This window comes from Colossoma macropomum, unplaced genomic scaffold, assembly GCF_904425465.1.
Source record: "Colossoma macropomum unplaced genomic scaffold, Colossoma_macropomum, whole genome shotgun sequence".
In the NCBI taxonomy this organism is placed as follows: domain Eukaryota; kingdom Metazoa; phylum Chordata; class Actinopteri; order Characiformes; family Serrasalmidae; genus Colossoma; species Colossoma macropomum.
This window is the reverse complement of record NW_023494786.1, coordinates 25,488,106-25,515,521: the sequence shown is the minus strand read 5'-3', so window position 1 is coordinate 25,515,521 and position 27,416 is coordinate 25,488,106. Positions and strand designations below refer to the sequence as shown.

The 27,416-nt window shown below is 39.1% G+C and overlaps 1 protein-coding gene across 3 annotated transcripts in view; it reads right to left on the bottom strand.

Annotated features, from left to right (window-relative positions):
- The window catches only part of stard13b (StAR-related lipid transfer (START) domain containing 13b), a 154,184-nt gene extending 127,296 nt beyond the window's left edge, over window positions 1-26,888 (bottom strand). For 2 of the 3 annotated variants that reach the window (XR_005006982.1, XM_036564879.1), the window contains exon 1: window positions 2,483-2,696. The gene's annotated coding sequence lies outside the window, so the exon portion shown is untranslated. Of the gene's footprint in view, window positions 1-2,482; window positions 2,697-26,841 lie in introns of those variants that run through there. The other variant, XM_036564889.1, reaches the window with a different exon arrangement.
- Between the last annotated feature and the right edge of the window lie 528 nt (window positions 26,889-27,416).

Genomic DNA, 27,416 nt, shown 5'->3' with positions numbered 1-27,416 from the left:
TTTAGTCTATTTTTTTGCTCCTTGCCTTGAAAACTTTCAGAAACATGCCAAAACATTCTGCTTACTTTGCAACCACTTCACCTGATTTCTAGAATAAAACAAGTCAATATTAGCCTAATCTGTAGATATTTTATGTTTAGTGATAAACATCACATATTGCTGGGCTATTCACCCAAACAATTTACCAAAAATTATTTTTTTTGTTTGTTTGTTAGTTTTTTTACCGTGGTCCTTCATGCTTTCTTGAGGTGATAAATGTTGAGAATCCCTGTTTTAGACAACTCACGTGATTTTTCACGTTATAAATGTGTGATCCCCTGTGAAAATAAGTGTGATTAGGTGTGAAAAAGATGTGATCACGTGAAACAACTGTGATCACATTTATATGGTCACATGTAAAAAAAACAAGTGATCACGAGGAAAAAATCACGTTACAAGAAGTGTGGGATCACATGAAAAAAAAACACATTTGATTTAAAGGGTTATGATGTGAAAAATGTGTGAATGCATGTGAAAAAAACTTTATTATATGTGAAACAAAAATGTGAAAACTATCACACTACACTGTTCATGTACACATATTGTGTACATGGTGTTAACAAGTGTTTATATATATATATATGTATATATATGTATATTATTGACAGCCTGACACAACTAACACTTTACGATTGGGCTTGTGGAACGTAATGATTTAGTTTTGCATGTTAGGCCCAATCCCATTTCACCCCTTGCCCTAGCGCTCCATTTTCTGCATTCACACTTACGGATAGGGTGTCCTGACTTTTGTAGAGATAGAGGGATGGAGCGAAATGTTAGGACTACATGACCCTGCAAACCGATTTTCCGAGAAACACTCCAAACAGAGTGCTATGAGAAAAGAATAACTGGCAAGATGCTGCACAAGCGACCAAAGAAACCCTCAAATGTAAGTTCTGTTCGTATCATCTTAGTTTCATGTTGTTATTAAACTTAATGTTGTTTTTGTGGTCTTTTTTCATAACAAGCACAACAAAAATCACTAGTATTATGCTGAGTACTTGGTAGCTTGCTAGCTAAATTTCTCGTTCCACCTTAAATAGTCCAGCAGTTCTGATGCCTGAGGCACCAGAACGTAACACCATTTAAGTCAGAATGGGAAAATTTGAACATGCTAGCGAACAGCTGACTTCAGCTTCATATCACTGAAGAATTAGGGGTGGGCTATAATAAATAACTGTCTCATCCCCCCTCATTGAATGCAAATGATGCCCTAAATGTACCATCAGTGAGGTTGCTGAACTTTACCCTCCTCTGCTGTCACTGCAGACTGGCAGGGTCGCCTGCAGAGCAGCGCTAGTAGCCTGTTAAGTAAGTAATTTGAGGGTTGTTCCATTTCATAGGGGAAGATTTCAACCACTACCCCTTGTAACTCAGTTCCAAGGGGCAAGGTGACACTCGAAGAGATAAAAAGGAATGGGATTGGGCCTTAGTCTTTCACTTCCTTCACTTTAACCTAATTTACTTGACTTTATCAGACACAAATAAAACAGTGAACCATAAATTATAAACAATGTTAATCTCAAAATCGCTTACAGAATGTGATGAAACAGCAGATGAGGCTGCATCCAAAACCACACACAAACACATAGACCACCTTGGAGAAGACCCGTTCCCAAAGGAAATAAGTTTCCTGTCCATAGGAAGTGTTGGTGTAAGAGTGATTAGATTGAGTCAGTTCACCTCTTCCCCTGCAGCCCCTCTCTTCAAATCCTCTGAGAAAGGGGGCCTCCTCATTCACGACCACAGAAAAGGAAAGATCAGCCAAACAGCCCAAGAGGACGCAGTGCTACGAATGTCATTCACAGCTTCCACAAGAACCTCGTTTAACATGTATTAGTGCAGAGAATGCACACTTTGCCTTCAGTTTATGCTCTGGATCTCTGAAGCACTCCTACCAGTATGCCTTCTTATTGCTCTTAGCGTTATAGTATGGATTACGGCATGCTGGTTATTGATATGTCTCTTGGGTGCTCTTTAGACCAAATTACTATTAAACTACATACCACAGTCCAGCTGTCTTTTACACCATTTCAAAGCCATTTGACATGTACATTGTGTGAACATGACATGATGAACGACCAATAGTAACAGCCCAAAATTACTTGGAAGAATATGACATAACTTTTTTATATGCCACTCTACTTATAAATACATATTCTATAAATGTACTACAGAATATATACAATAAAAGTCAGTACAGTACATGCTCCCAGTCAGTATTAAGTGATTGTAGTATTTCACAAGTAAAAAAAAACAATAATAATCTGCTGTAGCGCAAAAATTCCAGCCGTAAGACAGCAGTGACACGAAAGTCATGCAAACTTTCTGACTCAAACCTCTCGCTCTCTAACACCTGTTGTGACAAGTCAGTAATATTTGAGTGAAGCTGAAAAGAAAAAGCTTGATTAAAATCTGACACCTCACTCAGACAGCATCTCACCTAAATCCAGCTTACAGTCTGTACAGTCCAGTGAGGGTCATAGTGAAGGCAGTGAATAGTCCAGGTGAACTCCAGCTTCTCTCTTTCTTTCTCTCTCTCTTTCTCTCTCTCCGTATGTGAGTTTTGTCATCACAGATTCCTGAGAAACGCCACAAGCAAAGAGAGGCTTCGGCTTGCATTGACTGAGCCAAACAGAGGAGGGGTGAGGAGAGACAGCGTGCTTGACAGTGAAGGGGAGGAGCCTGAGTTCAGAGAGAGGGGGAGAGAGAGAGAAAGAGAAAGAGAGAGAGAGAGAGACAGAGAAAGAAACTTGGGTAAAAAGGCAAGAGAAAGAGAATGAGAGAGGAGAGAGAGAGACACACAGAAAGACTGAGAAAGAGAGAGACAAAGGGGAAAGAGGGAAAGAGATAGAGAAAGGTATAGACTAAGTAAAAGAGAGAGAGACATGGGTTAGAGAGAGGGTAGACACGGGTAAGCATATAGAGAGAGAGAAGAGAGAGAGACACTTGGGTAAAGGAGAGAGAGAGGGAAACTTGGGTAAAGGAGCGAGAGAAAAAGAAAAAGAAAATAAGAGAGGAGAGACAAAGAAAGACTGAGAAAGAGAGAGACAGAATGTGAAAGAGAAAGATACCTGAGTAAAGGTGTGTGAGAGAGGGAGAGAGAGAGAGAGAGTGAGAGTGAGAGAGAGAGAGAGAGAGAGAGAGAGAGAGAGAGAGAGAGAGAGAGAGAGAGAGAGAGAGAGAGACCAGTGCAAGAGCAATAAAGGAGAGAAGAGAGACTTGGGTGAGGGGGGGTATACATGGGCAAGAGAATAGAGAGACAAGAGAGAGAGAGAGAGAGAGCAAAGGGAGAAAGAGAGAGACATGGGTGAGGTACAAAGAAGAGACAAAGAGGTAAATGGTCAAGAGAGAGAGACAGATAGACTGTGAATGAGAGAGGATGGACAAACAGACTGTGAATGAGAGAGGATGGACAGACACGCTTAACAAAGGGAAGAACAGAGCAAGACTTTGGCAAGGGAGAGAGAAAAGAAGACAGATAGAGGAGAGAGAGAGGTGGAGGAAGAAAAGAGAGACAGAGAGACAGAGAGAGACAGAAAGAGATTCTCTTGTGTAAATGAGTGATGTACACAGTATATTTGGATGTAAATGGAGCTTTGAGGTTTACGATATGGTTCCTGTGGGCTTTCAGCTCCATGGCAGTGCGGACGGATCAGCTGGGCTGGACTTCTGCCCGGTTTAGCCGTGCTGCCCTCACAAAGCCACACAAATACTGTAGCCCCTACTGACACAAAACCTTTTTCCACTTTGGGACTTATCCAATGGCTTACACTCCCTTTGAAATGCATTCTGGATAGTTTTGTACAAACAAAGCGGGGGTGCAGCAAATGCAGTGTCTACTGAAGACATACTGATTTCAATACAGTAAACAGTACAGGCAAATGAACGTCTTAAATTTTCAAAAAAAATCCGTCGGTGCGCTCCTTAGACTCGTCCAAGCATCTCTCATTTGCCATCTTTATACAGAAACAACTGTCATTGATCAAAGTGGGCTATCTAGGTGTTGAACTGTTTACAGCTCAGTCCCACTTTTTAATAAGATCAGTATTTTTCACATGGACATGCTTCTTTGCGATCTTTGTGTAGAATTAAATTGGATATTTATCTAAATCAAACTGGTTTGTTTTCAGATGAATCAATATATTTTAAACAAACTTGTTAAACTTGTTAAACCTAATAAAATCTTGGCCTCACAATCAAAACTATGGAATCTGAAAATAAAATTTAAAAAACTCTGGTGTTTGGAATGAAGGTGCTGTGCAGGGATATTTTTCATTATGCAAGGCATAAACAATGTAAATGTACCCTCAAAAGTACAACAGCAGTTTTTGAGATCCAATTATGTACCTTAAATAAGTTTTTTTCCAGGTGAAAAGTACAGATTTGTATCTTTTCATAACAGAACGTTTTAAAACAGAGCAACAAAATATAAAGCCTGGAGACGAGACGGGGTGTGTGGAGTCAGTACAGCTTAGAAAATACCATTTCAATGGATTATGGAACAATTATGTTCCCTGACTAAAGGTTCTGAGATGTACCCTTGAGGGAACCACCCCAGTGACAAGAGGGGTACTGCCCCAGTGACAGTTTCTTTCAGTTTATTTCTGAGAGTATACTGTTACCATCTGGAAACACTATGCATCATTGGTCCCAGGCCTATTTTTAGAGGCATTCAGAAGCATAACTTAACCCTCAGTTTGATTATCTGTACCCTCAGTTAAGCTTCAGGGAAAATGCAGTTAACATCTCATTAGCAATACATTCAGATACTTTGTCCCCCTTAGCTCATTAAAATCTGCCCCAGAGTGGCTGGTATGCGTGATGTCCATGTTTGTGCACACTTAAAAAAGATGGTTCTTCAAGGGTTCTTTAGTAAAGTAAATGGTTCTTTATAGAACCATGAACACTCAAAGAACCCTGTGCATGATCAAAGGGTTCGTTGCATCATGAAAGGGTCCTTCAGACTGATGGAGAATGAGCTGTAGATGATTCTATATAGAGCCTTTTTGAAAAGTGTTCTATATAGCACCCAAAAAGGTTCTTCTATTGTTACAAACTTGACACTGTAACAATAAAAGAACCCTTTTTGGTGCTGTATAGAACCCTTTTCAAAAAGGTTCTATATCGAACCATCTAGAGTACATTATTAAGAACACTTTTGTGATAAAAATAACCCTTTAATCATGCAAAGGGTTCTTTGAGTGTTCATGATTCTATATAGAACCATTTTCTTCACACTCTCAGAAATAAAGGTAGTAAACTGTCACTGGGGCAGGACCCCTCTTGTCACTGGGGTGGTACCCTCAAAGGTACATTTCAGTACTTTTATTCAGGGAACATAACTGTACCATAATTTACATAATTTATATTTTCTAAGTTAATTTCCAAGTTTCTAAGTTTATTTTGTTGTTCTGTTTTAAAACATTAGGTTATGAAAAGATACAAATCTGTACTTTTCACCTGGAAAAACTTATTTAAGGTACACAATTGGACCTTAAAACCTCTGTTGTACCTTTTGAGGGTACACTGACACTGTTTGTACCTTGATGAATGAAAAATGTACCTGCACAGAACCTTTATTTCTACCAGTGTACTACAGAACTCTTGAAATAGAACTGGAGCTTTAAAACTACTCTGTCCATTCACTGAATACTTTCACATTCAGCCCAGAGACTTTTCTTTGCACTGAGTAATGCCTCAACACTATATCTTGTAATAACGTTGCCTGCATTTTTGCATTATTTCCTATGTGAGGTGTCATCTCTGCTCATTAGTGTGTTGTTAAATATTGTAGCCTCCCCTGTCATCCGTCTTCTCTGCACATAAGGGTTGGTTCAACTGACATTCTTGATAAATAAGGGCTACTCTAAAAATAGATGCTATCTCAAAGTTAGCCATCATAAAAATGTTCTTTAAAAGTGTGTCTGGGTTGGTGCAGCTTCTCTGTGCAGTGAGATGTGACTAAAATAGTACGCGATAACCAAAAACATGCACATATCTCATCAAGCGGAACCAAGCGCCCCCAGGTGCCTCACAGCATCAAAAATGATGGATGCTTTGTGGAAAACCATTATTTTAAAAGTTTCGGGGAAAGCTGTCCTGTATGGTCTAAAAGCACATGCTGCAAATAGTGGTAGAATAGCACCACAGTGTTTGTCTTGCGATACACGGCAGCCTTTAACATTATGCTTTTAAGTCATTTTAACCCTATATTAGCTAATATATTGTTAGAGATAGATCCAGATGTCTCTTTTGTCTCCTTTAGGTCATGTAAATCTGCCCCCAGAGAGACTGAGCAGTGTGCACACTGGTCATAGTTCAATGGAACAGCATGTGGAATTGAATGTTTCTGTGTGCTACCATGTTTTCTATCACCGTGGCGTAACTGTATAAGCATTGGCCCTCTTGCTCTTTCTGGATGGGTAGGATGGCCCTCCATTTCCCCACATCACTCAGCAAGTCAACGTGGGTGTCTTTTAGCTGACATAACAGAACTGGCAGGTAGTGCTCTCCTCCAAGCGTGTTGAGCCATCTAGTGATGTTGTCATAGCGACAGTTCATAAAGATGTGGTAGCTGTCTTTACCTGAAGCATGTGCCAGCCTTCACTATATGAGCTTGGTAGTATTGTGCGTATTGGCAGTATTATAGCATATCAATGAGCCTCATTGTATTTGCCTGCAGTTTCACAGCCATCAATGTAAATCCCACAGGTTATCACACTGTACAAAAAGGGTTCATAACATGTTGGTGCTGTGTAGTGTCGTCACTGTAACAACCAATACTGCAATACTGGGGTCTGCTGCTTATTTATACTGCATCTCCTAGTTTTACTGAGTAATACAGCCCCCTCAAATAAGCCTAGTGTGTTGATTATGCACACTGCCATTTAAACTGCCTACCAAAATAGATGCTAAGCAAAATAAAGCAGCAGCTTAAAGGCCCTCATTTACTGTCATATGCAAAAGTTAGGGCACCCCAGTCAAATTACTTGTTTTGTTTTTTTTTTTAAGCCAAAGTAAGTTAAATAATCCTCTACAGAGAACACATTTCTGCATATTTTAATGCATAATTATTTTTTATTTGCTGAATTTAACATATTAGAGAAAAAACATAGCCTATGAAAAAGTTATGCCACATTTTATATTTTATGTTTTTTTTTATATATATTATGCAAATAAAATGCCATATTTTAGTTCCCTGTATTTTCACTTGAAAATCAACAAAATATGTAATTTGACCAGAGTGTTCAAACTTGCATACAATTGTACAACAGACAAAAAACTCACCAATGGAGCATTTATTTTCATTACATCAAGAAATAAAATCTAAGGAAACAAAACTAATTTTGTAAAGTGTGTACGCATTTAAAATAATGCAGGTGTTTGTCTTTAAAGTGCTAAAGAGAGGAAAGTAGACTCACACAACGCAGAGCAACAACCAGAAAAAAGCAAATGTACACAGATTTCTACTGCTTTGAAATAATTATTGAGCTCAGTGAGAGCTCTGAGCTTATGGTTCTTAAGGGTTTTTTATCACTCATCTCCCTACTTTTATAAGAGTTAAGTTCCATGCTGTCATCATCGTTGGATGCACTGTGATAGTTTCTGAGAAAGTGTGGGGACACATTTAAAATGCAGCTCACATTGATATGGAAAACCTTATTATTGATTTCATCAGAAACAATAAAAGGTGGAGGTCAAGTGTGAAGTATGTTAGTGTTCATATGTTCTCTAAAAATGGTACTTTGTGACACAAACAAAATACAAGCTCTTTACATATCAAAATAAATGTTACATCTCAAAATAAACACTAAGACTCATGTTATTAAGCAACAAGAGTCAACTACAAAGTAGAAGTTGCTTGATTTTGTCTCTGCATTAAAAGGTTAAAGCATTTCTGATAAAAGCATGTATGATTTCAAGAGGACACTTTTTCATACAATCATATAACGCTTCTCCTTAGTCATCAGCAGCAGTGGAAACATGAGTACTAACGAAAGCAATGATAAACACCAGAACTGAAAGCAAAAGCATCCAAACAGAGGCACAACAGGAGCAGTCTCAGTCACTCTGAAACTCCCCCAAATGTCAAAGTCGCTTGTGCATGTAAAAGCAATTCCTTCAAAGAAAGAAGTTCATGCCAGTGCCAAAAGCGTACAGTATGAGCACCGGCAGCAGGGCAGCAGTTGAAAGAAGCAGACCAAACAGTTGACTGGACACTGGATGAATGGACGTCTTTATCTGCCGTGGCCCGAGGGGAGGTGACCCATCCCTGAGCTGTGGGAGGGAGAGGGTCCCTGCTCTAATCCAGCTGGATCTCTTCTGAGAACAGCTAGAGAAGCCTTTCTCTGCTCCCTCCTCCTGCTCCTCCTCTCCTCACTCTGCTACTACCAAACAGCTTTGTTCAGCAAGAACCATGAAAAGAACAGAGCAGTTTATTTGAGCTCTTGTCCAGGTGCTTCTTTCCCAAAGTTCTTCTTTCCATCTAATGCCACTGGATGTCTTTGGCGCCACAATATTCTTCCCTTCAAATTTCCACAGGTTAAGTTTTGGACCACAGAGCTTCACTACACCTCAATATAATCTTATAAATAAAGGTTCCTAAATGGTTCTAGAAAAACCCTTTAATGGAAATAGAACTGTTATATTAGTGGAGGTTTTCCACACTTAGACATCGTCTATGAAAACTGGTTCTTCAAAAAACATCCAGTGGTTTTTCTATGGCGACGCTCCATAGAGCCCTTTGTGAAAATTTTTTTTAAGAGTGTAGGCTGGAAAAATTTGCTTACATTCATTTATTTTAACGGGCTGTTACAACGAATACTGTGAGACTGAGCTTGTAGGACAGAATAATTATGTTTGCACATTAGTAATGTACTGTATATAATTCACTTTAGTGGAAACTATTCATTCATTGTTAGTGTGGGTTAATATGGGTTTCCTGTGGGTTTACTCTTTGATTGCCCTAATCTGTTGATTAGTTGAGTCTGAGTTGGTGCAAAAAAATAGAAGAGACAGAACGATAAAGCAAAGACTGTGTTTAGATGCTATAATACCAACATAAAGTGTCTAAATAAAGTGTTTTGGCCACCACAAGCCACCAAAACACCTTCTATGCACCTTGTTATAGATTCTTCAAGGCCCAATCCCATTTCTTATTTTTACCCCTACCCCTTGTTTTTGAGTGTCACCTTACCCTCGGAACTGAGTTACAAGTGGCTGAAATCTTCCCCTATGAAATGGGAACCTCAAATAAAAAGAACATTACTTCATTAACAGGCTACTAGTGGTGCTCTGTAGGCGACCCTGCCAGTCTGCATGATAGCAGAGGAGAAGGTTACATTTAGGGAATCATATTCCTTCAAAGAGGGGGGTGCGATAATTATTTATCATCGCCCACCCCTGATTCTTCGGTGATGTGAAGCTGTATCTATTCACCAGCTTCTTGTTTGAATTTTTCCGTTCCACCTTAGGGCAGCAGTGCCAGAATGTTACTGCTGCACCATTTAAGGGGAAATTTAGCAAGCTGGCTACCGATATATCAGCATACTACTAGCAAATTTTTTTCTTGTTATGAAGAAAAGGACTAACACATAGAAACAATATTAAACTAAGATAATATAATGGTTATCGTACTTTTTAATGGAAAAAATTGTCTCATTTGTGTGTTTCTTTGGTCGCTTGCGCATCCATCTTGCTGTTTACCGTTCTTCCTCATAACACTTTGGAGTGTGCCTCTGAAAAACCTCCGTTTGGAGAGCCATGTAGCCCTAACACTTCGCCCCACCTTTCAACAAAAATCGGGACGCTCTACCCCTAGGCATGAACACACAAAACGGAGGGGTAAGGGTTAAGTGGTGAAATGGGACTGGGCCCAAGTGTCTAGAACAGTACTGGAGGGATAGGACACCATTTTGATGATCTGATGACTGCGAAGGACACAGCATATGATTTATATAATTTTCACATTCATCATACCAGTCAGTGACCCCTCCTGCCGTGTAGATGGGGTCACTCTCATCCTGGAGGAGACAACTCCCATTAGGATAGAAATGTTTCATTACAGAATAAAGGTGATCAGTCAGGATAACTTTGTATTTATCTGTAGGGACCCATCTCTCCAAGGGAACAAGCTGACCCAAACCATGCCAGCAGAATGCCTCCCACAGCATAACAGAGCCCAGTGCCCAGGGTTTTTATACCACTGTATTCTCATCTCTCTTTCTACTGAGGAGTTTATTAACTAACCAATTTCCTACTGATGCCATTCTCACAAATCTAAATGTCAGTCATACTATACAGATACTCATTGTGTCCTGGGTGCCATTCCCCCCACATCAACACAATCCACACTCCAGCTGAAATATTACAGTACAAACAAGCTACAATGCATATATATCCTGCACAGCTGCCTAAACATAAGTCAAGGGGACTGGACTTCTGGTATAATCCAAAGAGAACTGATCAGTGAAGCCCCTTCAGATGAGGATTCTTTAATGTGCCGCAGCTCAGCTGGTGATTTCTACATCACGATTGACCATAACAGGAGACAGTTATGATCGCAATGTCCGGAGCGGAGCACGGGGGCAAGGGAATGGCTGCCAAAGCAAGCCGCCACACATGACACACATGCCACGGCCAGTGCCTGGAGGTGCTGTGCATGCTGGGAAATCTAATCACATCCTCTCAGAAAACACCCAGCGGCCAAAGATACACACAGCCGTTACTGTAACACACTCTGATGTTTGGAGTGTTGTGTTCCCCCAGGACTACAGTAAAGCTAAGTGAGTGAAGCTGTAATCATAAAGCATTTAGTCAGTTATGAGATTTAAATGTAGGCGGTGTGGGAGAGACAGTCATTGTGGTAAATGAACGAGACCATAAACCAGCTTTTTAGAATTCTCTGAATTCCATGCTGAAAGCTGATTCTGTGTGCGCTGCCATGTTCGGCATAATTCTTCGAATAGTGGAGAATTATGGGAAGAATGATTCCTTTAACAATCAATCCACACAGATATTTGCTTTTATACAGTGTCAGGATGTAGAATCATACATGTGTCTCAAACGTATTATGATATTGTTGCTGTCGGAACAAAACCTCGTCTGTCTGAATGAGTAACTGTACCAGAGAAGGAAGTAAAACATTCTTTATATGAATGTTAATATAACAAGACAAGACAAGTCATTTTGGACCATGTTCATTGATCTGTTTGTCATGAAAATTTGACATAATGTAAGCAGCAGCTGGTATTTTCAAATACGCAAAGAAAAGAAAGAAATGGAGATAAGGTTTTATTTTGACAGAAATGACGTTAGTATGTATTATTATTAGTAGTAGTAGTAGTAGTATTTTTATTGTCATCAATAATAATAATACCAATAATATTAACAATAAGAAGAATATCCCATATTAATTATATAGCATATGTGTATGTAATAAAATGTCCCACATATGTAACATATATAATAACCTATAAGTAAATATGACTCTCATATATTATGCTTTCGTAAGTATCTATATGTAATATATGTATCATGTATATGTAAGAACCTCTATGTAATAATAATAATAATAATAATAATAATAATAATAAAAAATGCACTTTGCATAAACTCAGTAACACCTCACTTGAACCCTGCTACATAAAAATGACAAAAATGCCATAAATATGTCATGGCAGAGGTCATATGCTGTTATTACTGGTAACATTTTTTTTTACTGTTATTACTGTTATTACTAAACAAAATCATGACAACCCATGTCAGCATATAACATCTACCTGACATGTTTCTGGCATGGTTATGTCACTGTCATGTAGCAGGATTTAAGCAAAGTGTTCCCTTTTCAGTTTTAAAAAGAGGCACAAATAAAACATGGAGATTTAAAAATAAAAACACACCACACTTTTCAAAGTATAAATGATTTTGTCATTGTCTGATTTCTTTTTGGTTTTTTTTTACAAAGTCAAGACATTCAGTCCTGAACATGTACACATGCACACACACATGCACACACATACACACACCCACACATCATTAATCATGGATTCCTTCATAAAATGACACCACCTCAAGCTCACTGCATCTTGTTAAATATAAACATGCTTACATACCTCTGTATGGCATGGATCAATGCTGCTACTTGTTTTCTTTGCACTGTTTTTCTAGGAGAAATCCTTCAGTGAGCGACCAGCATACAAACAAAGGAACATTTCTCCATCACAGTGGAGAAGTATGAGGCATGAATATATCAAAATATCATAACAAAAGAGTCATTTTTCTCTGCTATTTGATGTTCTCTGTGTTCTTTTTCAGCTCCTATTCAGAATTATGATTCACTACTCTGAATAAAAACACTACACTGCTTTGCTCAGAGAATGCTCTAACCCTCTACAGTAAGCTTTCATGCCCTGATTTCTTCATGTTTTCGGGTTGTGGTTTGTTGCACTGAAGCATAACCGCTTTCTGGAAGTGGAGAAATATTCCATTTAATGCTATCTTTACAAGCCAGAGCTAGAAACCTCCTTCAGTGAAAAGATAAAGGCGAATTTTCAGAGAACTTCATGGTGAAGAAGAAACATTACTTTTCCACCTTTCCAACAAAAATTACTGCCAAAATGTTAGCAGACAAAAGTGTTTTTACTTTTGTCAACGAGAACAATGACTTGAACGATTTGCTCCATGACAATATTTGAACCATTTTAAAGTGAAAAGTTGAAAATAAAACAATAACATTTGATAATTCAAAATTATTAAATGGTCACATTTTTGTGCTTTCGACAAATCTAATTATAGCTATTTGCCTTCAACATGGTGGTAGTATGAGGCAAGACTGACTGAGGGAGGGCGGAGAACTCTGAGAACTTGGGCTGGAGTTCTGGGTAGCTTCTGCCTGTAGCTAGAAGGCCAGAAAGCTGCAGTTGTGCTGTCTGTTTCATCTCGACATGGCTGTTTTTTGGAAAGGTGTGAATTGTTTTTACAATAGGGGTTTCTTATCCTTTCACATCTTTCCACACATCATTGCTCCCTAGCAGTTCAGCAGAGTCTCAACAGTGTCCTTGTTAATCTGATAACAGAATTACAGATAAAAAAATTATGATCTGAGTTGATTTCCATTTGCTAGAGGGCCTGCAGAAAGGACATCTTGTTTCTTAAGGCTGCGTACTTACTTTCACTTAGAAAATCAACAAAATACGTACTTTCACAAGGGCCTGACAAACTTTTGCATATGACTGTACCTGGTGCCAGGAGCCAATGGGAAAGATGTGAATCTATCTCAATAAGGTTGTATTGACCAAACAATAAATCTGAAAACTCACTGTGTTTCATTGTAGCAACACCACTGACTGAGATTCACTCAGTTACACGCATTTGTAAGTAAGTGACATCAATGAGAGAATTTTTTAAATTATTATTATTATTCATTTCTCTCTTAACCCAACTTTCAGCCAACTCTTTTATCCATCCATCCATCCATCCATCATCTAAACCGCTTATCCTTCTGGGTCGCGGTGGGGTGCTGGAGCCTATCCCAGCTGTCATTGGGTGGAAGGCAGGATACACCCTGGACAGGTCGCCAGTCCATCGCAGGGCAGACAGACACATTCACACACAGACACACCTAGGGGCAATTTAGCATGTCCAATTGGCCTGACTGCATGTCTTTGGACTGTGGGAGGAAACTGGAGTACCCGGAGGAAACCCACGCAGAGAACATGCAAACTCCACACAGAAACGACCCTGGTCACCCGGCCGGGAATCGAACCCAGGCCCTTCTTGCTGTGAGGCGACAGCGCCACCCACTGCGCCACCGTGCCGCCCTCAACTCTTTCACAAATAGCTTATTATTCAGTAGCATTAACAGTTTTTTTGTTCTCAAATTTACCAAGTTAGTGATATTCCAATTATTATGTAATTTTCCACAATCAGCCGTTGGTAAGTAATTTCTATTTCTATTTCTCGTCAATGTGAGTTGTCTCCCAACTTTCATCCAATATCGCACAGCCAATTGATAGTTGTGACAATACTGTCACTTAGCAACAGGGAAACGCGCAGCTAGAAGGAACGTCCAAAAAACGCAGTGGCTGCTTCCAAAACATCATACTATACTACACTTATTACACTAATTATTAGATTTCTAATGGTGATGTAGTCTTTCTAACTTACTATTTACAGTATTTACTATGTTAGTATGCAGTTCTGGACGCACCTTATGTGAACCTTCTAGAAATATAAGACCCCCTTGCACCCCCTGTAAAAGAAGCAAACTTCAGACAAACATGTCTTGGCTTATCAACTGCATTTTGGGTAGACTGGGCAAAGCTGATTTTAGAGCTGTCACTTTAAATTTGATCAACACCAATAACTAAATCATGCTGCTTTACTGTGTGATTGAAATTCACCATCAAATAAACAAAACCTGACAAACATATTTTCATGTTTGATCTACAACTACTCAGAAGTGAGAAAGTGAGAAAGTGAATAAGGACTAAAGCCAAATTTCTAATGTTTCTCCTCTGGCCTGGCACTGATCCACAGCCACCTTTAAACAGCAGGACCTCTGGCTCCCTGTCTCAACATCAGACACTTACGCAACATTTAACTGTCTCTCACAAACTGAAGGACACAGACAAATAATAAAACACTAGCTTATTAGAACATTCCAGCAATGCCTGCATCTTTGCCTCAATATTCCCATTCCATTTGAATTCTCCAAGCAGATTCCCGGCATTCCGTGAAGTTTCTGCAGATGGTCCACATTAGGTCCTCTTCAATCGGCCTGTCTGTGTCTGAGCCCTCAGAAACTTAACCCGCCCTCATCAATCTCACTCTGTGCCCTCGCTGGCACATAACTCACGGCCTGCTACAGGCAGAGCGCTGCTCAAACGTTTGATTTAGCTCACACGGTTACGCTCAAGAAGCAGCCATGGATCAAAGTTCTCCTCCTTTTTTGTCAAAATAGTTGCTGCCAGCCTTGCAAAAGTGTGTGTGGTTATCAACAGATCAGTAGCTGGAAGTGCCCTGAATAAACAGTGAACAACAATTGCACAATCAGAGCTACTGGAAGAGAATGAATGAACAACAGCAAGGGAATGAATGTGGAACTCAAAGTGAAGCACATTTTTCTGATTCCAGGACTCAGATTCAAGTTTTTGTTGGTCAGTGGTCCACCGCAGTCTGCCCGCATCTGTTAAGGCCAATATTTTTCTGTGGTCATGTTGCAAGTAGCAGGCAGAACTCACTGAAGTGAGTTCTGCCTGAATACACTGAAACTCCTTTTTCAGAACCTACATTTACAGCAACAAGGAGAATGTTATTGAAGACAATAAGGGCAGCAAGAGAACAAAGCTAGAAAATGTATACACACACATACACAGTCCATTAATTGTAATAGGACACTACTATCTTTTGAAATTTTCCAAATAATGCTTGAGTTTGACTGACTATAATATATTCATTTTCAGTTTTTGACATAATTTGAAAGTACCTGTTGCCATTTAAGTTGCATCTATTTCATGATAAATGGACCAACAGAAATGGCCCAAATTACATGGACAAAAGTCTGGTTCCACTGACTATTGACAACTATTGGTAGTCTCTTTCCGTTGGACTAATGACCATTCCTCCAACAGAATGAAATTTATTTTATATTTGATTTTACAAAAAATCAATAATAATCAAAATGAATATAATCAAAATAAATGAAAATCAATGTTTTTCTCCATAATTCTGTTATCAGGTTTACTCGGACACTGTGGGCTCTCTGTACGTGAACTGCTGTGATTCTGTGTTGAGCTGCTAGTGAGCAATCAGGGGTGAAAGTGAAAACAATTCACACCTCTCTACAAAGGGAGAAGAGATAAAATAAACAGAAAAAAACTGCCAAAATACAAAATACCAAAAACAGTAAAACACTTTTATAAATGTTTGCTTGCTTACCTACAAAGATCTAGCTCACTTCTAGTTTTATAAGTCATTTCCATTTCCATTGAACTACACTCCATCAATGTTACTGAAGAAAAAAAATGCACAGTTATAAGAAACTTCAAAAACAGGCAGAATTGCATGTTATAGCTAGGGTTAAAAGCACATATTAAGACTCCTTAGGCCCAAATGTGGTTTAAACACCAGAAAGGTTTGAGTGCTGATGAGTGGTGATATTATAACAACTGTGTGGGCTTTGGCATCATTTCCAAGGTCAGAACTGAGAGAGCTGTTTTGGAGAGTTCTGAAGTTTCTGAAAAGAAAGAGAGCTTTCTATTTAAAGAACAAAAATGACCGCAATTCGACAAGAAAACATGTTCACCAAATAAAAAGCATACCCCCCCCACGAGTTATAAACTTAACTCTGTTGTACATTAATGAGACAAGATGTTTCTAGGTAATTTCAAAGCTTTTCTATTGCTGCATTTGTGACAAATGGTCACACAGTGTAAATGTCAGCTGGAGGTTTCAAATGGTGAGAAAAAACATACACACTCTATTTTTAATGTTTTGGGAGAGAGACAAAACCCCCATATGTGAAAGGCCAGTCATTAGCAGTTTAGTCTATTAGTCTGTCTGCTGGAGCACAAAGAGAGGCCAGGTTTGAGCCTTGGGGGGGGTGCAGATTACCAGTCCACACAGTTCATGGCCTGTGGCGACTGAGCTGGCTAATTATGCCCGCAGCACATGCTTATCTCCAGCAGCCAGCAGCTGTCAGCTTCAGCCCGGCTTCTCTGCACAGCTCAAGCTAGAGGCTTCCTGAGGAATAATAAATGCGCATTATTACTATTATTTCTATTATTAGCATTCATAGCTCCAGCCCAACAGGATTTACCATGATATACTGACAACAGGGGCTTATGCAAGGCCAACTTGAGGCTAATGAAGGTTTATACATAAAATAGCAGTATGCAGTAAACTGTGGTTGTCTGACCTTGCAGTTGCACAGTAGGCCAGTTGCCATTATTAGCATTTACAGCTTGAACCCATTGAGGTTTAGCTGCCATATGCTGACAATAGAAGCTTGCACAAGGCTACCTAGCTTCAAGCTATGAAGTTCAGGCAGTGAATGTTTATTCATAGCATTCTTTTTTGTTTAAAAACATAGCAGTATCAAGAATACTGAGGTGATCCTTAATATGCCTGAACTTATAGGCCAATTGCAATTACTAACAAAGTCTCAAATCCAGTGAGGTTCAGCTGCCATTATATGCTGACAAGAGGAGCTTGCATAAGGCTAGCTAGCTTCAATCTATTAGGTTGTGGTAGTGAATCTTTATTCATAACATTTTTCCATGCTGGTCTATATTGTTTATGCTGTGCTAGCTGGTCACCCAGCATGGTCACGCTAGCTGACCAGCATACCAGCATCCGAAACACAATATGCTGTTTTTTTATGTTGACCAGCTATGCTGGTTTACACTGTTTTTTTTCTAGCAGCAAACATAGTGGTACCTACACACTGTGGTAGCCTTAACTATGCTTATATACTTATAGTATAAGCCTGTTGCCATTATTATAGCATCCACAGCTCCAACCCAACAGGATTTACCATCATATGCTGACAATGGGAGCTCACGCAAGACTAGTTAGCTTCAAACTAGTGTATGTTTATTCATAAAATAGGAGTATTCAGTAAACTGCATTAGTCTTAAATACGCCTAAACTCATAGTACAAAACAGGCCTGTAACCATTAGCATTCATAGCGCAAACACAATGAGGTGCAATTGCTACCATAGTATGCTGTCAACAAGAACTTGCGCCAGGCTAGCTTGCTTCAAGCTACTAAATTCTGGGAGTGAATGTTCAATATATAATATAATATTATATAAAATCAACAGGTCTACCAAGTGTACTGAGGTTTTCTTAACCGTGCCTGACCTCACAGCCGTACAAAAGGCCTGAGATGTTTCTGTAGGCACTTCTACTTGTTTTGGCTGAGTTATCTGAGCCCCAATTGCTGGTGAGAAGGTTTCAAAACTGCCATTGTTGATCTATCAGCAGATTTTCCACTCAACTGGATTTCTCCTCTTTAAGTATACCAAGACACATTGCTGGAATTATTCATATTTCAAACGGTGGTTTGGATCCACGCCAGCTAATCCTTTAAGTCTCCAGTGTCCTGTATTTTGACTAGGCCGTGTGTCAACACATCTTTGATAACATTCTGTAGATTTATGAATGACCACTGCTTTATTGCAAAAGCCATGGGCCTCAGTTGAATCATGACAGCCTGATTAGTTGCTGATGTCCCAGAAGGATAACTGAAACCTCAGCGCTGATACTGAAGTTTTTGACAATTTTTAGATTCATTGCAAAACAAATGGGGGGGCTTCCCACAGAGACCTCATGCCTAACCTCAGGAATCCAGCTCAGTGTGAGTAGATTCACGATTATGGGAAGTATGTAGGGCACAGGGCACAGACTGAAGGATGACCAACATTCGTGCTCATGAAGCAACTTTGTGGGCCTGCAAATCCTTTTAAAGTCCCAAACAAATTGCCACCAGCTGTGTAGAGCCTTCTAGGGACGTTTTGACAGTGAAACAATACTAGAATATATATCTTACAACAATATGTCACCAATTTATTCCATTACATTGATTGAATAGTTGAAAAAGATACATATTTCAGCTATATCAAACTATTTGATTGAGGTAATGGACTCTGAAACATCTTAGTTTCATTTGTCTTATCTTTGTTATTATATATTCTAGTATTGTAAATGGTTGATTGAAAAATTAAATGAACACAATTTTCCATTTACCCCCAGCTGCATTCATGTCCAAATTTTGCTTCTTTAGTTTAGTATGAAGATCTTTAGGAGGTTGGGTGGAGTGTGGACAGTGGAGCAGTGTGTAGAGAGTTTTCTTCTATTCAGAGTTCAATGTAAAAACCGCCCAGCTTTTCAGCCAGCGTGCAAAATTAAAGAGCATGTTTGCAGGGACTTTTCAGTCTTGTCTTTTCTTTCTTTCTTTCTTTCTCTCTTTTCTTTTCTTTTCTTTTCTCGTGTTTCCACTGGACTCCTTCTCTCTCTAGGCTCTGCTACCTACTGAGAAAAGAGCTGGTTATAAGTAGGCTCGCAGAAACAAGGCACAGGTGAATATTATTAGCCACGTAGCCCGCTGGTTCAGCACGACTGGCTCTCCGTCCTGCACGTGATGCTCAGCCACGCCCCTCCTCCACATTTAGCACTGGAGCTATGAGGCTAATGTTGCTATCAAACACAAGAAGTCAGTAGTCACCCAAATCTTTTTTGGTTAATACATCCCCAAAACACCTCTCAACCTGCTCAAACCACATCCAAATCTTCATTAAGATCACACAGACTTGTTGATGTTGAATAGAACACAGTATGATTTTCTGTGAGCTATAAAAATGAACAAAATTTTGCAGAGTACATATGTTTAAAAACAGAAACAACGGAAATTTTGGATGTGTGTCTATGCACGTGTGCCCATGAGTTTGGTCTGTAAGTGAGTCTGAATTTGTTACCTGAAATGGCTGACCGCTATGTTTAGCTACATAGAGAAGTTTTGTTCACTTTTATAGTTCACTGCACATCATACTAAACCACACCAACAAGTCTGTATGACTTTAATAAAGACTAGGATGTGGTTTGAGTGAGTTGAGAGAAGTTTTAGCCATGAATTTGTAGAAAGAATGACTACTGACTTCTAGTCTTAGCAACGTTAGCCTTGTAGATCCAGGAATAAACTAAACAAGCAAAATTTCCACACAACATGATTTGGCTGATGGACTAGATCTGGGGTAAGTGGAAAAGTGTATAAATTATATATTTTTCTAAACCATTCCTTCAGGAATTCCCTATCTGACACAGCGGATGGTAATGTGTTTATGTCTTTCAAAGGTGTAGTAACACAGAATTGTTTCATGAGTGCCAATCTTAGCCAGCAGCTGAAACATCTGTTTGGCCTGTGTCTTGCACTGTAATAAAAAAGCACTTTATGCTAGACTTTGTCTCATTCCTTGCAGTGTGTAGGCAACATTCCTTCACTTCATCTCAATTCTTTTTTTTTTTTGTTTGTTTTGTTTTTTTGCTTTATGCACCTGCAGAAACTTATTTTGAATGATTTATGGTGCACATCATTTTTTCTTTTAGAATGACCAGCACAACTACATTCTTAAAAATAAAGGTTCTAATACGCTAATTTGAAATCATCGTTCTTGTGTTCACTCACCATCCACTCTATTAGACACTCCTACCTTGTCAGTCCACCTTGTAGATGTAAAGTCAGAGACGACAGCTCATCTTCTGCTGCACAGTTTGTGTTGGTCATCCTCTAGTCCTTCATCAGTGGTCACAGGACGCTGCCCACAGGACGTTGTTGGCTGGATATTTTTGGTTGGTGGACTATTCTCAGTCCAGCAGTGACACTGAGGTGTTTAAAAACTCCAGCAGCACTGCTGTCTCTGATCCACTCAGACCAGCACAACACACACTAACACACCATCACCACATCAGTGTTACTGCAGCGCTGAGAATGATCCACCACCCATATAATACCTGCTCTGTGGTGTCCTGTGGGGGTCCTGACCACTGAAGAACAGGGTGAAAGGGTCTAACAAAGTATGCAGAGAAACAGATGGACTACAGTCTGTAATTGTAGATCTACAAAGTGCACCTATATAGTAAGTGGAGCTGATAAAATGACAATGAGTGTGAAACAAGGTTTTAATGTTATGGCTGATCGGTCTACAACAGCAGAAAGATAGAGTCTTTGCTGTCAACTTGACATGGTCAATTTAGGTGTTTTTCTCATGTACACATGCCTTCCACGAGCTGTGAAGCACTAACTGATAGTTAAAATGTCAGCAGAGGAAGAGGGGAAGCCACCGTTTGAGTCATCTGATTAGCGTTTAGTACACAAACACAGGACGAATGAGGCCTGTTATTTCTGCGTCGCCTCAGCGAGTCTCTCTGTGATTATCCATGTGATGCTGTCACACAGACATATTAGTCTGTGCATGTGAGAGAGACACAGAGATTTAAGACTGGGAAAAATAGTTGTGGAAGAGGAAAATATAGTTGGCCGCTTATTTAAGAGACAGGATTACAGATCTAATATGCAAACTGATGAATCATAGCAGCATGTTGCTAAGATATATGCTATGACTTGTTCAAGTACAATTATTCTGTGCTGCATGGTAGTGGCAGGTATGGGCCTTGGTGGAATGGGTGATCTATTATCAAGTAATTCTGAATATGTACTCTTACGTAATAGAGAATGTGCATATTCCATTCTCCACTCGTTCACACAAAGGCATAAACTCACAACATTTAAAGCAGATGACCCGAGGACTGCAGTGACAGTGAAATCTCTGACTCATCAGATTACATCTAAAACAAAACATCACGCCTGCAGGGTAATTATCTGACCCCTTCAAATCAGCTACACAGCTACACTCTGAAAGGTAAGTAAATAGGTTCTCTGGAGTGATGCTATAGAAGAACCTTCTTTGTTTGCCTAAAGAATCTTTCAGTAGATGGTTCTAAAGAATCGTTCAGTAAATGATTCTAAAGATGCTTTAAGTAGATGATTCTTCAAAAAACATTTTGGTAAATGAGCAAGTATAGATGTCAGCCCTCCATATAACTACATATTGTCACTGCTGAAACAAAGCCTTGTATCTCCATTGTTGTCACTTTTTATTTTTTGCCACAATTTGTTAGCACTAGCTGTGTCAAAATTTCATTATGAACATACCAGGGGAAATGATTCAAGCTAACTAAGAATAAAATTTAGTGACATTAACTTACATTAAATGCTGATAATGTCTTTCCCTTCTCCTACAAAGTTCCTACGGGAGATAAAATATTTGTCCAGTAGTGACGATATGTAGTCCTATGCTGTAGGTTTGAACCCTCCTGGTTGAATGACATGTTTTTTTTGATTTTCTAAGCAGAAATAAGTTAACACAGTTAATTATACACAAGTTAATTATTTCTGCAAATTTTAGTGCACACGGTTTATTTATTTGCTAATGTTAACATACCAGCAAAAAATAAAACATACCATATAAAATATGCCATAACTTTTGCATAGGCCATATTTTATGCTTTATTATTTTTTCCGATATGGGCAAATAAATAGTAATTGTGCATTAAAGTGTGCAGAAGTGTGTTCTGTAGAAGAGCTGTTAACTTATTTTCACTTAGAAAATCAACAAAACATGTCATTTTACCAGGGGCGCCCAAACATTTGCATATGACTGTACTTCAGTGATGTTGGGTCACTTTCTCCAGCAAAGGGAGATCCTAAATAGGATTCTGAGGCGCCAGTATGTGAATACTAAAGTCAGTATTCAGGTATTTGTTAAGTATCATTATGGTAAGACAGATTTTTACCTTGCAAGTATTATATTTGTGAGTAACCATGTATTGCTACTTAGAAACACGAGTGCCTGGATGCGAGCGCATTGCCAAGGACTCAGTGTTAAGAACGAGTTGTTAAGGACGTGATTGAGATATCAGATGTAGTGCGGCTTTATCGCTAACTAGGCTAATAGTTCTTGCTGGTGTTAGCTAAGTCCAGAAACAGTGAAAATATATCTCTCTGACACACCATCATGTTGGCACAAAACACCTTGTGTGGAGCACAATACGTCCTCATCAGCATCCAGTGCTGTACCACTTAGTTGTTTTCAGTAGATGATAACTCAGTAGCTCAACAGCTCATCTGAAGAGGCAGCCCCCATTACTCATCAAATATAAAACTACCAATTTCCCTCAGCTATTTTTGAGCAATAAAACAAAATGCACATCCCTAGACCTAAACCTGGATGGCCTATCTGCACACTCGCTCATTAGGTAGCATGGATGCTCCTGAAATAGTCACAATATTTCCTCCATTGTTCATCAAGACAGAAAGCTCTGTTTACACTAGATTGGTTTGGGTGACCAATTTCATCAGTTGTAAGACATTGATTTTAGCCTTTAAAAAGCCACCTGGCCTTCGGTGAAAACAGACCCTGGCATCAGCAACACTTTCAAAGCCAAATGCACACTTCACACCCTTATCGATTCTATAAAACAGTCAGTCTATAAGAGAAAGTTCATGATTAGATAAGCGGCCTTCGGCTTCCGGTAGGTTCAGGCCATGAAGTCTAGCCTTGTTTAAATGGAGATAAGTGAACCACACCAAATTCTAACTTCATTCTCTGAGTGTCACGAGGTCAGACGTTAAATTAAATTTAGCTCAACTGGCTTTCACATACTGCCTGTGACACACAATTCAATGCAAACCACAACAAAGTCCTTCGTTAATAGGCTACTAGCACTGCTCAGTAGGCGACCCTGCCAGTCTGCAGTGATAGCAGAGAAGCGTAACTTTCAGCAACCTCACCGCTGGGCTTTAGTTACATTTAGGGAATCATAAACTTTCAAAGAGATGGGATGCGATACTTATTTATCGCCCACCACTAATTCTTTGGTGATGTCAGCTATTTGCTGAAGTCATCTATTCACCGGCTCCTTCTTCGATTTTACCTGTTCCACCTTAAATTGTTACATTCTGGCACTTCAGGTGTCACAAATGCTGCATATAAGGTGAAACAGGAAATATAGCTAGCTAGCTAGCTACTGAGACATCAGCACACTACCAGCGATTTTTTATGCTTGTTATAAATAAAGGGACCATAATACATTAAAACGACATTAAACTAAGATAATAAAATAATTATTGTACTTTTTTACCTGAGAAAAGTCTCACATTTGTGGGTTTCTTTGGTCGCTTGAGCAGCCACCTTGACAGTTTTTCTTTTTTTCTCATAACACTCTATTTGGAGTCTGCCTCTGAAAAACCTCTGTTTGGAGGGCCTAACCCTTCGCCCTACCCCTACCCCTTCCCACCTCAATTAAAATCAGAACACCCTATCCCTAGGCGTGAACGCTCAAAACAGAAGGCTAAGGGCTAAGTGGTAGGGGCGAGGGGTGAAATGGGATTGGCCCTATGACTCATACTAGCAGTCAGCTATGTATGTAGGACTTCCAGAAGGCCTACAGTGACTAGGTGACTAGAGCCCACTCATTGTACACTAAAATGCGATTGGTTGATTCCTCTGTGACTTCCTAGTCATGTTAGTGGTTAATCTGACACGATAGGCTTTCCGTGCAGCTCCTGAAGGCCTAACCAACGGGAAAGCTCACTTATCTGTATTTACTGAGATACCACAAGAAGAAATCCTTATTAGACAAATTTCCACTGGAGGTTTCAAGAGTATAACTCTTTTATTTCCAAAACTTATGGAAATAGAGGTATTACTACAACACTTGCAGAGTTTAAACACAACAAGCACAAAGATTACATTAAATAAAAGTGACCTAAAAATTACAGACATGATTTTTTTTTTCATTTAGCCTTCTCTAAAGGCCTAGAAGGCCATGAGGTCCCCACTGCTGTTATAGATAAAAATGGATACAAACATGACTACTAAAGGCAGCAGTAACAGCCAGTTTGAAGCCTGAATGTTGTCTGTACTTTTTGTCCAATCCCGTACCCTCACACTACAGATCTTTGTGTTGTCCTGCTCTAACACCTGACTCAATTCACCAGTCAATTTCTAAGCCCTTAATGAGGTTAAACTGGGTTTTAGACCAGGTGACACTAAACTGCAAAGTCCAAGAGCACTGTAGAACTGTCTAATTTAGACAAATCTAACACCACTTGACCCCTCCTCTGCCCATCCAAAGCATCAAATCAGAAAATATATCCAACAAATAAGAAACCTGCCTTTAACTGTAACCTCTGAATGATGTCCAGACTAACAGCGTGGGCACACACACCGCAGCACCGCTCTGCACTGATAACACCCTGATAACACCCAGTTAACTGCTTCCCCTATTCCAGCCATATCAACAGTAAACAAAAGGTCACAATAGCTGTCGCCAGCTTATGTGGACATTGCCTAGAGTTGTTTCCGGCCACATATAAGAACAAGACAAGGTGACTTTCACCTTAATAGAACACATGCAGCTTGTGTCATCTTAAACTGCTGAGTAGATCAGGACACAGGGGGCAAGAGATTAAGACACGGGTAGATTATCTGAACACAAAAAAAAAAAATCACAATAAAAAAGATAATCCAGATATGAGTGTGTAAGACAGAAAGAAAGAAAGAAAGAAAGAAAGAAGAAAGAAAGAGAGAACGAAAGAAAGAAAAAGATGAAGAAAGGAAAAAAAATAATAAGAAGTAAGGAAGAAATAAGCAAAGAAAGAAGAATTGAAGGAAGCCAGTAAGGAAGGAAAGAAAGAAAGAAAGAAAAAAAGAAAGAAAGAAAGAAAGAAAGAAAGAAAGAAAGAAAGAAAGAAAAAGATGAAGAAAGGAAGAAAAATAATAGGAAGTAGGGAAGAAATAAGCAAAGAAAGAAGAATTGAAGGAAGCCAGTAAGGAAGGAAAGGAAGAAAGAAAGAAAGAAAGAAAGAGAGAATGAAAGAAAGGAAGAAAAATAATAGGAAGTAAGGAAGAAATAAGCAAAGAAAGAAGAATTGAAGGAAGCCAGTAAGGAAAGAAAGAAAGAAAGAAAGAAAGAAAGAAAGTAATAGAAAGTAAGGAAGAAATAAGCAAAGAAAGAAGAATTGAAGGAAGCCAGGAAAGAAAGAAAGAAAGAAAGAAAAAGAAAGAAAGAAAGAAAGAAAGAAAGAAAAAGAAAGAAAGAAAGAAAAAGATGAAGAAAGAAAGAAAGAAAAAGATGAAGAAAGAAAGAAAGAAAGAAAGAAAAAGATGAAGAAAGAAAGAAAGAAAGAAAGAAAGAAAGAAAGAAAGAAAGAGACCAATACAAGAATTTCTAAAACACGACCAACAGCTCTGCCTGTGATAAACGAGTGCAGTGTCCCTCTGAGGATGTGCTGGTTGGGCCGTTGGGGCTGAAGCTTTCTGCCTGTGCGTATTTGTGTTCATGGCACTGTGGAAAGCCTGGCAGGCAGACTGAGCAGCCTCAGCACCTGCCTGTCCTATTGTTCACCCTATCAGAGCAGCCCAGCTGAGCCACCATGGCACAGTCACCGCGCTTAACGAGAGATCTGATTAGTATTCAAAAGATACGTTTAACAACACCAGCTCAGACCAACAGAAGGCAACAGATTATTTTCTTTGTAAGTCACGGTTTACAATTTCCAATTGCACCAAGTTTCTGATGCAGACGTGAACGGTCATGTTCACTGTCTCGTGGTAATTGAAATGCGAGCTGATGGAAGTGAATGTGGTTCTAATTGAATTGGCTGGGCTCTGGTTTATGTAGTTTAATGAGAAGTGCTGTGTGTGCACCTGAGGCCGAGGCTCACGGCCCAGCTGAGAGTAATATATCTGCATGCATACATACGCACACAAATGCACGGTCTAGCTCTGGGTTCCTCAAAACAATCACAAAATGTTGCTGTCAGGAAAAACCTTGTATCTCTATTTTGCCATTTTTTATTTTTCTATTCAAAAAATAAAATAACAAATGCATTTTAGACTGTCAAGATTTCATGATGAACAGACCAATAACAAGACAAAGAATAAACTTAATTACATTAACTTACATTGAAAGCTGAGTGGTGCTTGCTTCCTATGCAAAGTTACTCTCTACATGCACTACAAGTAGAGGTAAATCACCTAAAAGGACTAGAACTGACACTGAAACATCTCAAGCCAGTTACATTAGAAACATTTGTCTACGACTTTTACAATGAACAAAAAACTAGCTCTGTCTGTCGTAGCCTAAAGCACAGCTCAGAACAATGAGAACGACTTTCACAATGAGCAGAATTTCCTAAGAACTCGCAATAAATCAAATATTAATAATTTACTTACCTCGTTTATAACATGTCAGAATTTGCTCTGTGGCAGACCGCCATCCCTCTTCATCAGACACACTTCCTCTAATCACAATAAAGTGCTCAGACTGTTGTGTCAATGGCAGGGGACCACCCCCTCAATCAGCCAGATCAGTGTGCGTGTGTGTGTGTGTGTGTGTGTGTGTATGTGTGTGTGTGTGTGTGTGTGTTTGAACATTTTCAGGACTTCACTATATTACTATAGAACTATAATGTCAGGACTACAAAATAGCACTTCATAATATGAAAAAGAAACAATATTAAAAAAAAAAACTTTCAGTGTTTCAGTAGCAAGACATATAATTGCACATAAACTTACATATATGCAGAAAATAAAAAATGGAAATAAAAATAGACATAAGTTAAAGTATAAGAGAGTAGAAATAAAAGTATATCTATTTGCATATTTACATAGCATATGAGACAGATTTGTTGTATTTACATAATAGCAGGCACTGAGTGGTATGAGGACTAAAAGCACAATGAGTATAGACATGACTAGGAGTTGCAGCAATATTACAGTGTAAAGTGCATAGTGAAAGTGTCATTACA